The sequence below is a fragment of the Peromyscus eremicus genome, chromosome 5 (assembly GCF_949786415.1).
Source record: "Peromyscus eremicus chromosome 5, PerEre_H2_v1, whole genome shotgun sequence".
Taxonomy (NCBI): Eukaryota; Metazoa; Chordata; class Mammalia; order Rodentia; family Cricetidae; genus Peromyscus; species Peromyscus eremicus.
In genome coordinates this window covers 13471604-13484794 of record NC_081420.1, presented here as the reverse complement: position 1 = coordinate 13484794, position 13191 = coordinate 13471604, and the positions used below count along the sequence as shown (strand labels likewise).

General features: G+C 43.5%; 1 long non-coding RNA gene across 1 annotated transcript; it reads right to left on the bottom strand.

Moving 5' to 3' along the window:
- Positions 1-3076: 3076 nt before the first annotated feature.
- On the bottom strand, positions 3077-8993 carry LOC131910314 (uncharacterized). The gene is made up of 3 exons (XR_009379096.1): positions 8840-8993; positions 3289-3450; positions 3077-3196 (listed from the first exon to the last, which is right to left on the bottom strand). It is a non-coding gene; the product is annotated as an uncharacterized LOC131910314 (long non-coding RNA).
- Between the last annotated feature and the right edge of the window lie 4198 nt (positions 8994-13191).

The window sequence follows — 13191 nt, the reverse complement described above, 5'->3', positions numbered from 1 at the left end:
TCCCAGTCGCATAGATAAGAATGTGAAGATCACCTAATGACATCCATAAAGGACATTGATAAACCTCATTCCTTTCTTCCACTGGCTTCTAGACATCACTGGCAACAGGATGAAAAATCTGCACAGCACAGTCAGTATGTACATAGGTATAAGGCCATCCACTGAGGCATGGGCAACCTATCACACAGCCTCTCCTCAACAAGGCTCAGGCATCATCACAGAAGGAACGTGAAGACTGAAGAGACATTTGGTTGCCCACCATAACTTAATGGTAAGACCCTATGGTTGAAGACTCCACACACACCAGTCACAGAATGTACAAAAATCAAGCTGGTACTGACCAGGGAACTTTCTTCTTGCTGGCTACTTTCACAGTACTAGAAGATGATATGCAGACTGTGGGACAGGGTGATTCATCAGCAGACTTACCCAGATGTGAACCACAGTAATGAAGATAAGACATGCTCACGGGTGCAATAATGGCACAAATGTCATGGCAGTAACCCACCACTTTCTGTTGGATTTAAGGCCCATCCACAGGAGAAAATGCATGCCAACTACTGCAAATCAGGCTGAAAACACATGGTCGGGGAGCTCATAGTCCCCTGGGGTGAACCTACTCCTGTTGTTTTGCTAAATAGACATAGTATCACTACTCTCTAATTTCTTATCTCTATACCTATAGATTAGTGCAGCTCTCGGACCTTGTCAGAGAGGTTGCTTTGTGTTGTGAATGGTGCTTAACTGGTTAAAGTGCAAAAATGGGTGACTGTAGAGTGCTCAGCCACAAATGGGACATCTACATGACATCACTCCCCAACTCTCAGGGACCACAGTAGAAGAGAAGGTGGAAAGACTGTAAAAACCAGAGATTACAGAGAACCAGAAAATAACAAACAGTCTCTTCTGGACATGAAAGGACTGTTGCACCCATGAACTCACAGCATCTGTGGATGGTTGCACAAGACCCACACAGTCAACACTCTAGCATGAAATAGAAAGAAACTCATGAGTTCCCAACTCCAATTGAGGAGCTACGGACAATGTATGGCCTCTGGAGAAGGTAGAGTTGGTTTTCTTTAAAGTCCCTGGTAGGTCAATCATGCTCCAGAGCATAGCCCCATATCCAGAAGTGTATGGACAGTAAAAACTGAAGTTGATGAGTTATTAAATAATAATTTTAAAAGAGGACATAAAATTGAAAAGGGTAAGGAAATAGGGATGGATCTGGGAGGAGTAAGTGAACGAGATGGGGGTGAATATGATGAAAATAAATTGTATGCATCTGGCATGATAGCATGCCTTTAATCCCAGTACTCAGGAGGCAGGGGCAGGTGAATCTCTTATGAGTTCAAGGCCTGATTTACATAGTGAGTTCCAAGACAGCCAGGATCACATAGAGACCTTGTCTCAAGAACAAAAAGATCAAAAACTAAACACACATAAAAATACATTTATGACATTCTCAAATAACTCTTAAAATATTTTTTCAAAATGATTGTAAGGGCCAGAGGTTATGGAGGACTTCTGCAAAATAATGTTTTCTGGATGATAGGACCATTGCACTTATGAACTCATAGTGGCTGTGATTGTGCATACAAGACATGTGCAAGATCAAGCCAGACAAACTTCTATCACAGAGGAGGGAGGGCTTTATAAAATCCCACCCCTAGCTGAGACTGAGGAGCTATTGGTAGATAATGGCTGCCATGGGAAGGAGAGTCAGTTTTTATCTTTCTCTCTCTCTCTCTTTTAACCAAGGGAATTGTGTATAAAGATGGTGCTTGTTGTCACTACATGCTCACCTCAGTGGCTGCTCGATTTCCAGCATCCTAGTGGCACAAATGCTTACACTGCACAGGCACTTAAGCTGCCACCGCCCAAGTGCTGGAACTACAGGAATGTACCGCCATGCCCAGCATGGTTGGATATTTCACTTTATTTTAATTTATTTATTCATTTCAATTTTTTGAGATTTTAAATTTTTATTTTATGTGTATGGGTGTTTTGCCTGCCTGCATGACTCTGCATCACATGCATTCAGTACCTGAGGTGACCGGAAGAGAGAGTTGGCTCCCCTGGGATTGGAGTAACAGACAGTTGTGAGCCAATGAGTTGGGACTCAAACCTGGCTCTTCTGGGAGAGCAGCTGGTGCTCTTAGCTACCTTAGTATCTCTCCAGCCCTTTGGATGTTTAACTTTAGAGAAACAGTTTCACTAGACATTTGAACGAGATGTCTATGCTTAACAAGTAATGACCCTGCTATGCAGTCAATGTGTTTCAGAACAGTTTAGGTTCACAGCATAGCTGGTGTCTTAGTTAGGGTTTCTATTGCTGTGAAGAGACACCATGACCATGGCAACTTTTATAAAGGAAAACATTTAATTGGAGCTGGCTTATAGGTTTGGAGGTTTAGTCCATTACCATCATGGCAGAAAGCTTGGCTGCAGGCAGGCAGATGTGGTGCTGGAGAAGGAGCTGAGAGTTCTGTGTCTGGATAGGCAGGCAGCAGGAAGAGAGACACTGGGACTGACTTGAGCTTTTAAAACCCCAAAGCCCACCCCCAGTGACACACTTCCTCCAACAAGGCCACACCTACTCCAACTAGGCCACACCTACTAATCCCTGTCAAGGATCTCTACTCCCTAATGACCAAGCATTCAAACATATGAGCCTACGGGGGCCGTTCTTATTCAAAGCAGGGGATCCTCACTGTCTCGACACTTCATAGCTTGCTTCTTTTTAGTGAAGAATAGTCTGTTGTTTGAAACACCGGCTGTTTTTACATAGGAAATTACTTTACATACTGCTCCTTCATTTGCCTTACAGAAAAATGTGCAAGAAACTAGAGGTGGTATATTTTGTCACAGCTGTGACAAAATCCCTGATGAAGGCAACTCAAGGAGGGATTCATTTTGGCTCACAGTTCAAGGCTATGGTTCACTGTAGTGGGGAAGGCATGGGAGCAGGAGCTGGGGCCGCTGGTTACACTTTATCCATGATTAGGAAGCAGAGAGGTGCATGCCTTTAATCCCAGCACTTGGTAGGCCGAGCTAGGTAGATCTCTGTGTGGTCAAGGATACAGCCAGCATTGGAGACACATGCTCCAATGTGTCTGGAGGTCTGTACAGACAGGCAGTGACGAGGCAGTCATGTGGTTGGGTTTACAACCAATGAGAAGGCAGAACAGAAAGTCTATATAAAGACAAACAGACAGGAAATAGTTTTCTTTCGGAAAGGTCTCTTGGCTGAAGAGGCTAGCTGCAGCAGGCGGGTAAGGCTCTTACCTCTGATCTCTTGGCTTTCCTCTTTGCATTGGTTCTGTGTTTCTTATTTAATAAGACGGTTGGTTACATTACAAGTGCACACTTATAATCCCAGCTCTGAGGAGGCTGAGGCAGGAAAATTGATGGTTCCAGACCGGCCTGGACAGCATAGTAAAAACTTATCTGAAAAAAAGAAAGAAAGAAAGGGGGAAAGACAGACAGAAAGGAAAAGAAAAATCAAAACTTGAAACAAAATGAAAAATGAGAAAGAGGAAGGAAAACAAGCAAAGCTCAGGAAATGCTCCACTCGCTTTTTCCATAGGTACTGGGGATCCAAACGCAGGTCATCATGTATATTTGGCAAGCACTTTGCTCACTGATCCATACCCTTTGGTCTTTTTTCAATAATTTTTATTTAAGAAGAAGAAGAAGAAAAACAAAAACAAAAAAACCAGAGTCTCAGGTAACCCAAGCTGGCCCCCAACTCACTATGTAGCTGAGGATGACTTTGAACTTTGGAGTCTTTGGCCTCTACCAAAGGATATTCCTGTATTGTACACTGCACCCACTTACAGTTCACTGTGCAGTGGTTGTTAGCATATCTGTATAATTGCTTTGGCAGTGCTGGTATTGACCTTCCGGCCTCAGAGTGCCAAGTAAGTATGCTACCACTGAACTCCAGCTACTCTTTTTACTTTTAATTTAATTTAATTTTGAGACAAAATTACTATGTTGCTTAGGTTGGCCTTGAACTCTTGACCTTCCTGATTCAGCCTTCTCTGTAGCTAGAATTCCAGGTCTGTACCACCAGGCCCAGCTTCACACAATACAGGTCTACTATTGCAAGAAAATTTAGAAATTTCTCTGTTACAAGTCCCATATTTGCCAAGATCACAGCCGAGTTAAAAACCAATTGTAACAGCACAAAACTGTATGACTCTAAGTGTCCCACCCTCTGCAAAAAGCATCTATGCCTTTCCACATCCTACTCCCCAATCAATCTGTTTTCAGCCTCTGTGCATTCTTTTCTGATTCAGGAATGTGGGATGTTTCTCTCTCTACTTTTCTTTCTTGTGGTTTTGTGATTAGAATCTAAGGTTTGCGAATAATAGACAAGGTGCCCTACCATGAGTGACTTCTCCAGCTACTGGGATGATTTCCAAACTTATTCGGGTTTTTAAGTCCTTGCAATGTTTTATAGTTTTCAGAAATTTTGCACTTTTTTTGGTGGTTGGTGTGTGTGTGTGTGTGTGTGTGTGTGTGTGTGTGTGTTTCTGAGACACAGGCAAGTCTCCTGTCTTCATTCCCTAAGTGTGGGATTACAGAAATGAGTCGCCATGCTTGTCTTTCATCTGTTTAATTTATTGTTGCATAATTTTATTACTTTGGAATTTATTATTAAATAGAACTATCTTATAATTTAATTTTCAGCTTGCTCATTGCTGCTGTGTAGAAATGCAATTGATTTTTTCCGTGTTTGTTTTTTTCTTTAAAAAACACACACACACAGGATCCAGCTGTGAAGTCCAAGTTGGCTTCAAGCTTGCGGTTAATCCTCCTGCCTCTGCCTCTGCCTCTTAAGTGCTAGGATTACAGGCTTGTAGCCTGCTTTTTGGGGGCAAGTGGTGTTTCGAAATTGATTGTTGTATATTGATCTTACACAGCTCAACTTTGCTGGACTCATTTAATAGTTCTAGTGGCTTTTATTGGCTTCCTTAGGACCAAATGACTTCCACTTTTATTTTATTTGTTTGAGACAAGGTCTCACTATGAACTTGCTACATAGTCCAGGCTGGCCTCAAACTCACAGAAATCTAATGTGAGAAATCCACAGATGTCTGGGAAGAAGACTTATTTATTAATGGTTGAAATAGGGATCACACACTCACAAATACAAAATGAAGGGATCTGTTGCCTCTTTGTCTCCCAGGGAAAGATGGGGAAAGCTCCAGACCAGTTCACTGAACCACGCATCAGGAAGCCTTCCACATCCAAGAGAGCTCATGACCCCCTCCCTCTTCCCTTTTAAGAGGTCATGTAGGCAGGCAGCACTGTCTCTATCGGGCCAGAGAGTCCAAGGTCATGGGCAGAGCGAATACCCACTACAGAAATCTCCTTGTCTCTGACTCCTGAGTGCTGGGATTAAAGGTGAGCAGCACCATGCTGGCCAACTTCCACTTTTAAACATGAAAAGAATGTGGCTTTTTATTGTAGTTTTTTTTTCTTTAAAGACAGCTCCTCATGTAGTCCATGATAACCTCAAACTCACTGTTCAGCTGAGGCTAGCCATGAATTTCTGATCCTCCCACCTCTACCTCACAATGACTGGGATTACAAACATGTACCACCAAACTCAAATAGATTTTGGTGTTGGTGGTGTTGTGTAGTAAGGATTAAAGCTTTACATGTAGTAGGCAAGTGCTTTACCACCAGCCACAATTCTCAGCCCAATTCCTAGCCCTCTCCTCTTTGGGGATGGGTTGGGCAGGATCTGATATAGCCCTTGCTGCTCTCTAATAAGCTACGTAGCCCAGGATGATCCTGACCTTTTGGTCTTCCTGTCTCCACATCTTAAATCCTGGAATTATAAATGTGTACCATCACACTCCACTCTCCAATTTCTTTTTATTAAGAGAAATCCAAAGAAAGATAGTTGGGGCACAGACCTGGATTGTGGTGACACTAACCACTGAGAAAAACTGTCCTATGCCTTGCCTGCTGCCAGGGCCCTGAACAAACTGTGGACACTGTTGGATTGACTGCCCTACTCTGCCTAAGTCAAGGTAGGCCAATTTGCCCAGGTTCCTCATCCACAGAAAAATCTCTCAGACCTTCTGGGTCTGGCAGCTGAAGGCCTATGATGTCCTGTATAGCAGCTGAAGATGCAAGGCTGTACAGCATAGCAGATGAAAACCTACGACCTCTGCCCCCAACCAAGCCATCAAGACCACAGGAACCCATTAGGGTAATCATCCAGGTAGCTGGTAAGTCTCTATCATTTTAATTTATACAAAGTCCATTTGTTTTTTTTTTTTTTTTTTTTTTTTTTTTTGTTGTTGTTGTTGGTTTTTTTGGTTGGTTGCTTGGTTTTTTTCCTGCTATAATTTATCCTTCTCAGATCTCTGATGGTATTGATGGCTAACTAGCTTTGTCAGTTTGTCAGTGGAAGGCACCCAGCTCCTTCACCAAGGCTGCAGCTACTTTGTTAGTTCATTTCATATGTAAAAATCAAGGCTTGCTTTTTCTAGAGTGACTAGGTCTCTTTCTGAGGAAGATAGACAGGTTTGCCTTGCTAATAGGCTTCACATTAAAGGATAAACAGGTTTCAGGTATAACTTTTTAGTACTCCTTTATTTAAAGCAACTTGCTTTGCAATTACTACTCTCAATAATCAACCACCTGTGTCTCACAGTAAATGATTGTATGAGAGGGTTTTAAGTTTATGTAAGTTCTGAGGGTCTAAGAAAGTGTTTTAAGGTATGTAAATGCAAGCTGTAAAGGTATGAGAAAGTGATTTAAGGTAATAAAAAATGTTTCATATTTCTTCCCCCCCATGATATTGTTATACTGAGATTTCAAAAGTTCAGAGTTTTAACAGTAATCACTGGAGTTCTGATAAGCTATTAATCTAGCCCCAGTAGAGCACTGACTACATCATAGTCAAATGCTCAGAAGTTCAAATTTCCTTTGGTTGTCTTCTAAGTATAAACTCAAAGATGCTTCTCATTGGTCTAAAAACATCTGTGTTCTATCTATATATCCAGCCCTCTGGAGAGAGAAAAGAATGCTCATACTTTTTAACCCCAAACCATAGCCTTTGCTATGACTCGAAGGCATGAGTCTACTCCAGCTGTTTTACAGACACCTGTTAGCTGCTTTTTCTACAATGTGGATTTCAGTACAAACAGTGGTAACAGTAATATACCTAAAAGCTCTATTTCTTTTTGTAAACTAAAAAATTCTTGCAAGTTTAAAGAAGTTGAGGGGGTTGTAAGACTTGGCTCTACCTTTCACAGGTCAACAGCCTCAGTTTCCCCACCTGCCTATGCCTATTCTTGAGAGTGAGATCTCTCTCTCTCTCTCTCTCTCTCTCTCTCTCTCTCTCTCTCTCTCTCTCTCCCTGGTCTTGGGACTTCTCTCCTCCCCCAGTTACCAGGACTATGGGCCTGGAAGTTTCAAATGTAAGATTTCCTTTAAGTTCTAAACTTTAACTTCTGTCCCTAGTCTGTATCTGGCCCAATAGCTTTTTACCTGGAACCATGACAGACACCATCCAGGAGACAGCTGCAGGCTACAAACTGCTCCAAATTGCTGTGAACTCTGGACTTGCTGAAAGCTGATGTGGACCAGTCCAGCTGATATGAATGCTCCCTGTCTCTTCAGCTGGGTCAGCTAACCAGATGCTTCTGATGAATGCCTCATTGCCTGAATCCCCTCCTGACCTTTGACTAGCATTCCAACCTTCCCAGCCCTGACAATGATGTCCTAATTTCAGCAGGAAGTAGTTCCAGAAGAGAGAACATTGCCCTGTATCCTCAATAAAAAGTTAGACTGTTAGGTCCAAAGCAAACTCCCTGACAAAGGGGACAAAATGACTACCTATAGTGCCTATTGGCATACCAGGACTCATGCTGGCTTCTAGGCTCATAATCAGAAAGGTACCTATTAAAACCAAATAGACCCAGATCTATCAACAGGTAGATTCATTAGCTCAAGTAGTTCTATAATATGCTAGAGAACTCAGCCTGGTCTTTGCAGAACAAGGAGATTATTGTGTGGTTTTAAGAAAAAAATTGCCATTTCTATGCAAACCACCTGGAAATCATTAGAGACAATCTGGTTGTACTCCAAAAAATCAGTGCAAAAATGGGGACTCCAGATGAAATAAATGACTGGTCTCCACTCTCATTTTCAGGATCCTCCTGGATAGTAACTCTGACATCAGCCATCACAGAGACTTTGACCTTTCTGTTTCTGCTAATTACTGGTGGCCTTTGCATCATTCATGCTTTAACTGGATACATAAATTCCTGTCTTTGTGCATTAAGCTCATGATTATTAGATCCCACTATCAACAGGGTCCTATCACAGAGTCAAGGATTTGATTCAGGATACAACTCAAGGAGGGGTGGTTTGAGGCCTAAAGTTGTGTTTTAGGTTTAAATTACTGTGCTTAAGAGATCTATAAAATAAAAATACTCCTAACCTGTAAGCCCACTTGCCTAAGGACAGGTAACTTTCTGGAATGCTGGGGGCTGTTGTTTATGTAAGATAACAAGTCACATGTTTTCTCTTCTGTAAACAAGCTTTGTTGCCTCAACTGCACAGGATGTGCTTGAGCACACATAGGCAGAAAGCATGTCAGGATGTATGCTTGCCCCTTATTGGACAAAGGAGGGAAGTACACAGCCTTGTGGGCCATGTCTTCATAAGCTCCTGTCTAATGTAATTTGGTACCATACTCTGGGAATCCTGGGTATGGAGCTAGCCAGTATCCAGGGGACCTGGCTAGTATTTAATAAAGCTTGCTTCAAGTTTGTCTTAAAAATTGTGGTAGTGGTCTTATTCTCACCCAGTGGGGTTAACAAATCTTCTCTGGTGAGACCCCTTCAGAAGCTTGAGGGCTTGACCTATGTCTACTGTGACGTCCTTGAGCTATGTCAGGATGGGAAGATGGCACTGATGGTGGTCCAAAGGCTCCTCAAGAAATTCAGCCAGTTGCTCGTGCTGACAGGCCAGCATATGTGAGCCCAGTGAAAATGCCAGAAGTTCAATGGTCACTCATTATGACCACATAAAAAGGCCAATCTCAAGGCCTCTTGCCGATGGGTATGAACACAGTGGCTGGAGAAGCCTTGTCTTGGGAGCATGGCAGTGTGATCCTGGAGACCATTTCCAAAGTTCCAGTTTCTGTATCATTTCTTTGGGCAGTAGCTTTATGCTATAAGGGTTCACAGCTTTGGGTTGGTTAACTAACTCACATACCATTGCCACCTTCAGCATGTCAGGGCCTGTCTTGGGCTCCCTTTGCAGACTTCTTAGCAGTTCTCAAATCTAGGCTACCTTCAGATGTTACTGAGCTTGAAGGAAAGTTGTTCACAGCTAAGCCTGATTTAGGATTTCTTATATTCGTTTGTGTATGTGTGTGTGTGGGGGGGGTGAGTGGGTGTGGGGGTGTGGTATCAAAGGTCAACCTTGGGTGTCATTCCTCTGGAGAGCCATCCACCTTATTGTTGGAGACATAGTGTCTCACTGGGACCTGGGGCTTGCCAATTAGACTAGGCTGGCTGGCCAGGAAACTCCAGGGATCCTCCTGTCTCCACCCCTCAAGCCCTAGAACTACAGGCCTGTGCCACCATGCCCAGTTTTTTGTTTTTGTTTTTTTTTAAATATAGATTCTAGGAATTGAACTTGGGTCATCATACTTGTAGTACACACATTTTATCACCTGAGCCAGCTCCTCAGTCCCTTTTTCTTTATCTCAGTTGATATGATGGGGAGAGCGAGAGAGACAAAGTAAGCCAAGAGGACATGGCTGAAATAGCAGTAAAAAGAGATTGAGCAGCTGGGGGGAAAGGAAGGCCTTGAGCTGGATAAGTTTAGGGTAGGGGAGGAGGACTTTGAATTGTGTAACAGGTACTTGTGACACTGCAGGAGCCTGGAGACCAGCAGGTGCTTTGGTGTGCTAACAAGCACCACAGATAGCCAAGTGTCCCTTCTGCCTTTTGGAACTGGGGAAATTTCCTTTGGACCTGACATATATGCACACACACATACATAAAACAATAGGCACTGTGAACAGAGACACAAAAGGTGTTCTGTAGAGTGTGGAGAATGATCTACAATAGTCACACTTTCTTTTTTGAATGAGTTTATTAGGTATATAACAAGCAGAAGCAAGAGAGTAAATAACAAGAGCTAGTGAGATAGACAGGTAGACAGACAAATGGGGTGTTAAAAACATCCAACAGAAATCAACAGAGGAAGTCTCATTGAGACTGCCAGCTGGATTTCACAATAAAGAATCCCCAGGCAGAGCGGAGTCCCCTCAGGGAAACTGCCAAGTAAAAGAACAAACAGCACTAGACAGAGATAATATCAAACTGTGTGCTGAAAACTCACAGCAGAAGCTGACTGGGAAGCTGAGGCAGTCAGCTGGAGTTTCTGATCGGAACTTTCCCCTCCATGGCTGGGCTTCCCAGCCGTGAACTTCTGGCTTTTTTTTTTTTTTTTTTTAAATGTCCACTACAGGCACTTTTGTACCACAGGACAAACAATAGTAACTTCTGTTGGATGGTTCACTTTTATCTGTTCTCAAGGACATGTTTTCAGTCTTGGGCTGTTTTCTTCTTCTTTCTGGGGTTGGCCAGCCCATCCCTAGACAGGTGGCCTTGGAGGACACTTTTAGTCAAACACGTTTAAAAGTCTGGAATGGTAAGCTTCTCAGTGAGCACAAGCAGCACATGACAATGAGCATTCCCACCAGCTTGTTCATGGGTGCTGAGGATCCGAACTTTGGTCCTCACACTTGTGCAGCAAGTGCTTTGGCCACCGAACCATCTCACTAACAGTCTGAACTTTGATATTTGATGTCACTCCTTAAAAGTGAATAAGTCTAACCCACCCCGCAATGTCCGCTATTTCCATAGGCTCTGTGCCCTAACAGACCCATATGACTGAGTATTCCCAGGACAATTCCCAGTCATCTATGACAAATAGGGGTTGATTCCCAAGTGCTGTCTAGGGAATAGACTGGCAATAAAATCAGATCTCATCCCTGCCCTTTGGCCTTTATAATGGGGGTGAAGGCCCAGAAAATAGAAAAGCAAATGAACCAACATGGCCTAACAGACAGGATCGGTGCCATCCAATACAGGTGAGAGAAGTGGGGAGGATGGTACACTCATGCGTGGTCAGGGGAGCTTCTCTGAGGATAACAAAAGCATTTATTTGTGTGCTGTGCAGAAAGTAACCTGATGGGTGGTGGCCGAGTACCAGGGGACCTGGGAAGGAAGCCAGCTAGGTGGTTGGAAGGGCTGACCGTGCTATTGCTGTGCATATCTTAGAGTTCTCTACTCAGTAAACATTCCTCACTACCATGTGATGTTCCCTGAACACAGCATAAACATGCTTGAACATGCACACTTAGTGTCCCCTCCTGGGGGATGATGCTTCCAATTCTCTTGTGGTTCACTTGATATCTGTTTGGTCAGGATGCGGAAGGGCTGTGGCTCTCTATTCTGCAGTGATGTTGGGAGGTGTCTTAGAGTTTCTACTGCTGTGAAGAGTCACCATGACAACAGCAACTCTTATAAAGGAAAACATTTAGTTGGGGCTGGCCTAACTAATAATGGAAGTTTAGTCCATTGTTGTCATGGCAGGAAGCATGGTGGCATGCAGGCAGCTATGGTGCTGGAGAAGGAGCTGAGAGTTCTACATCTTGATCTACAGGCAGCAGGAAGAGAACTGAGTCACTAGGCCTGGCTTGAGCTTCTGAGACCTCAAAGCCCACCCCTAGTGACACACTTCCTTCAACAAGGGCACACCTACTCCAACAAGGTCCCATCTCCTAAGAGTGCCACTCCCTAGTGACCAAGCATTCAAACACACGAGTCTATGGGGCCATTCCTATTCAAACCATCACAGGAGGGAAGCCTGAAGCTGTTGGGAACTGTACCTTGTATCTGCAGAAACTCTAGTTGCCAGACATTAAACTATGATAGAAAATGACTGTGTTGGGCTGGGAATAGAGCTCAGGGTGTGGACTGCATGAATGAAACCCTGGGTTCACTCCAGCACTGCATACACCAGGTATGGTGGAATCTGTAATCCGACTCCCTCTATAGCCCAAACCATGCTGGCAAGCACACTGGGACAGAAAGCTCCCTTGGTTTTTATTCTAATGCTGGTGAAGGCTGCGTCTTTTTCTTACAGGCTGGGGTCTCACAGTCTTTAATGACTAGCTAGCTTTAAAAGAATCAGCATAAAGGATATGAAGGAAATGGGGAGACCATTAAATTCCAGGAATACAGCAGGCCTAAACAAGTTTTACAAGATGGGAGAGTGTAGATGTAACCAACCTTCTTATTAAATAAGAAACACAGAACCAATGCAAAGAAGAAAGCCAAGAGGTCAGAGCTAAGAGCTAAAACCTTACCCTTCCTCCTGCAGTGGTCCTACCTCTCTGAACTCACTACCCCTGTGTTAATGTCTTTATATAGTGTTCCTGTTCTGCCTTCTCATTGGTTGTAAACCCAACCACATGACCGCCTCATCACGGCCTGTCTGTATAGGCCTCCAGGTTTTCCTTGCTTGGTATTGAGATTAAAGGCATGTGTGTCCAATAATGGCTGTATCCCTGAACACACAGAGACTTACCCAGATCTGCATACCAAGTGCTGGAATTACAAGTGTACGCCACCACTGCCCTGCTTTCCTATGGCTTGCTAATAGCTCTGACCCCCGGGGCAACTTTATTTATTAACAGGAGAGATTTATGGATATTGGCCCTCATGACATTCTCTAGGTTCTCAGTAAGCAGGGGCAAGAGGTTCCATTTCCTTCCCATGTCCTTTTTTATGGTCCCTTATTTTCTATCTTGCCTCTGCCTCTGTGGGATATGCCTGAGGATCAATTTTAAAATTTAAGGAATCCATCTACAGGTCCTAACTGGTCTTCAGTAGTCTTCAATGAACCCTTCAGTTACCCAGTTTTTGCCCCCTTTAATTGGAAATGTGGCTCAAGATCAACTGAGCAGCAAAGAGACTTTCTCCTTGTGGTGATGCATTGTGTCCCCCAGTATACTGTATCTCCCAATAAAATAAAACTTGCCTGGAGATCAGCCACTATATAGAAGTCAGGCAATGGTAGCACATGCCTTTAATCCTATCAGGGATCTGTCTGGATCTCTGTGAGTTCAAGGCC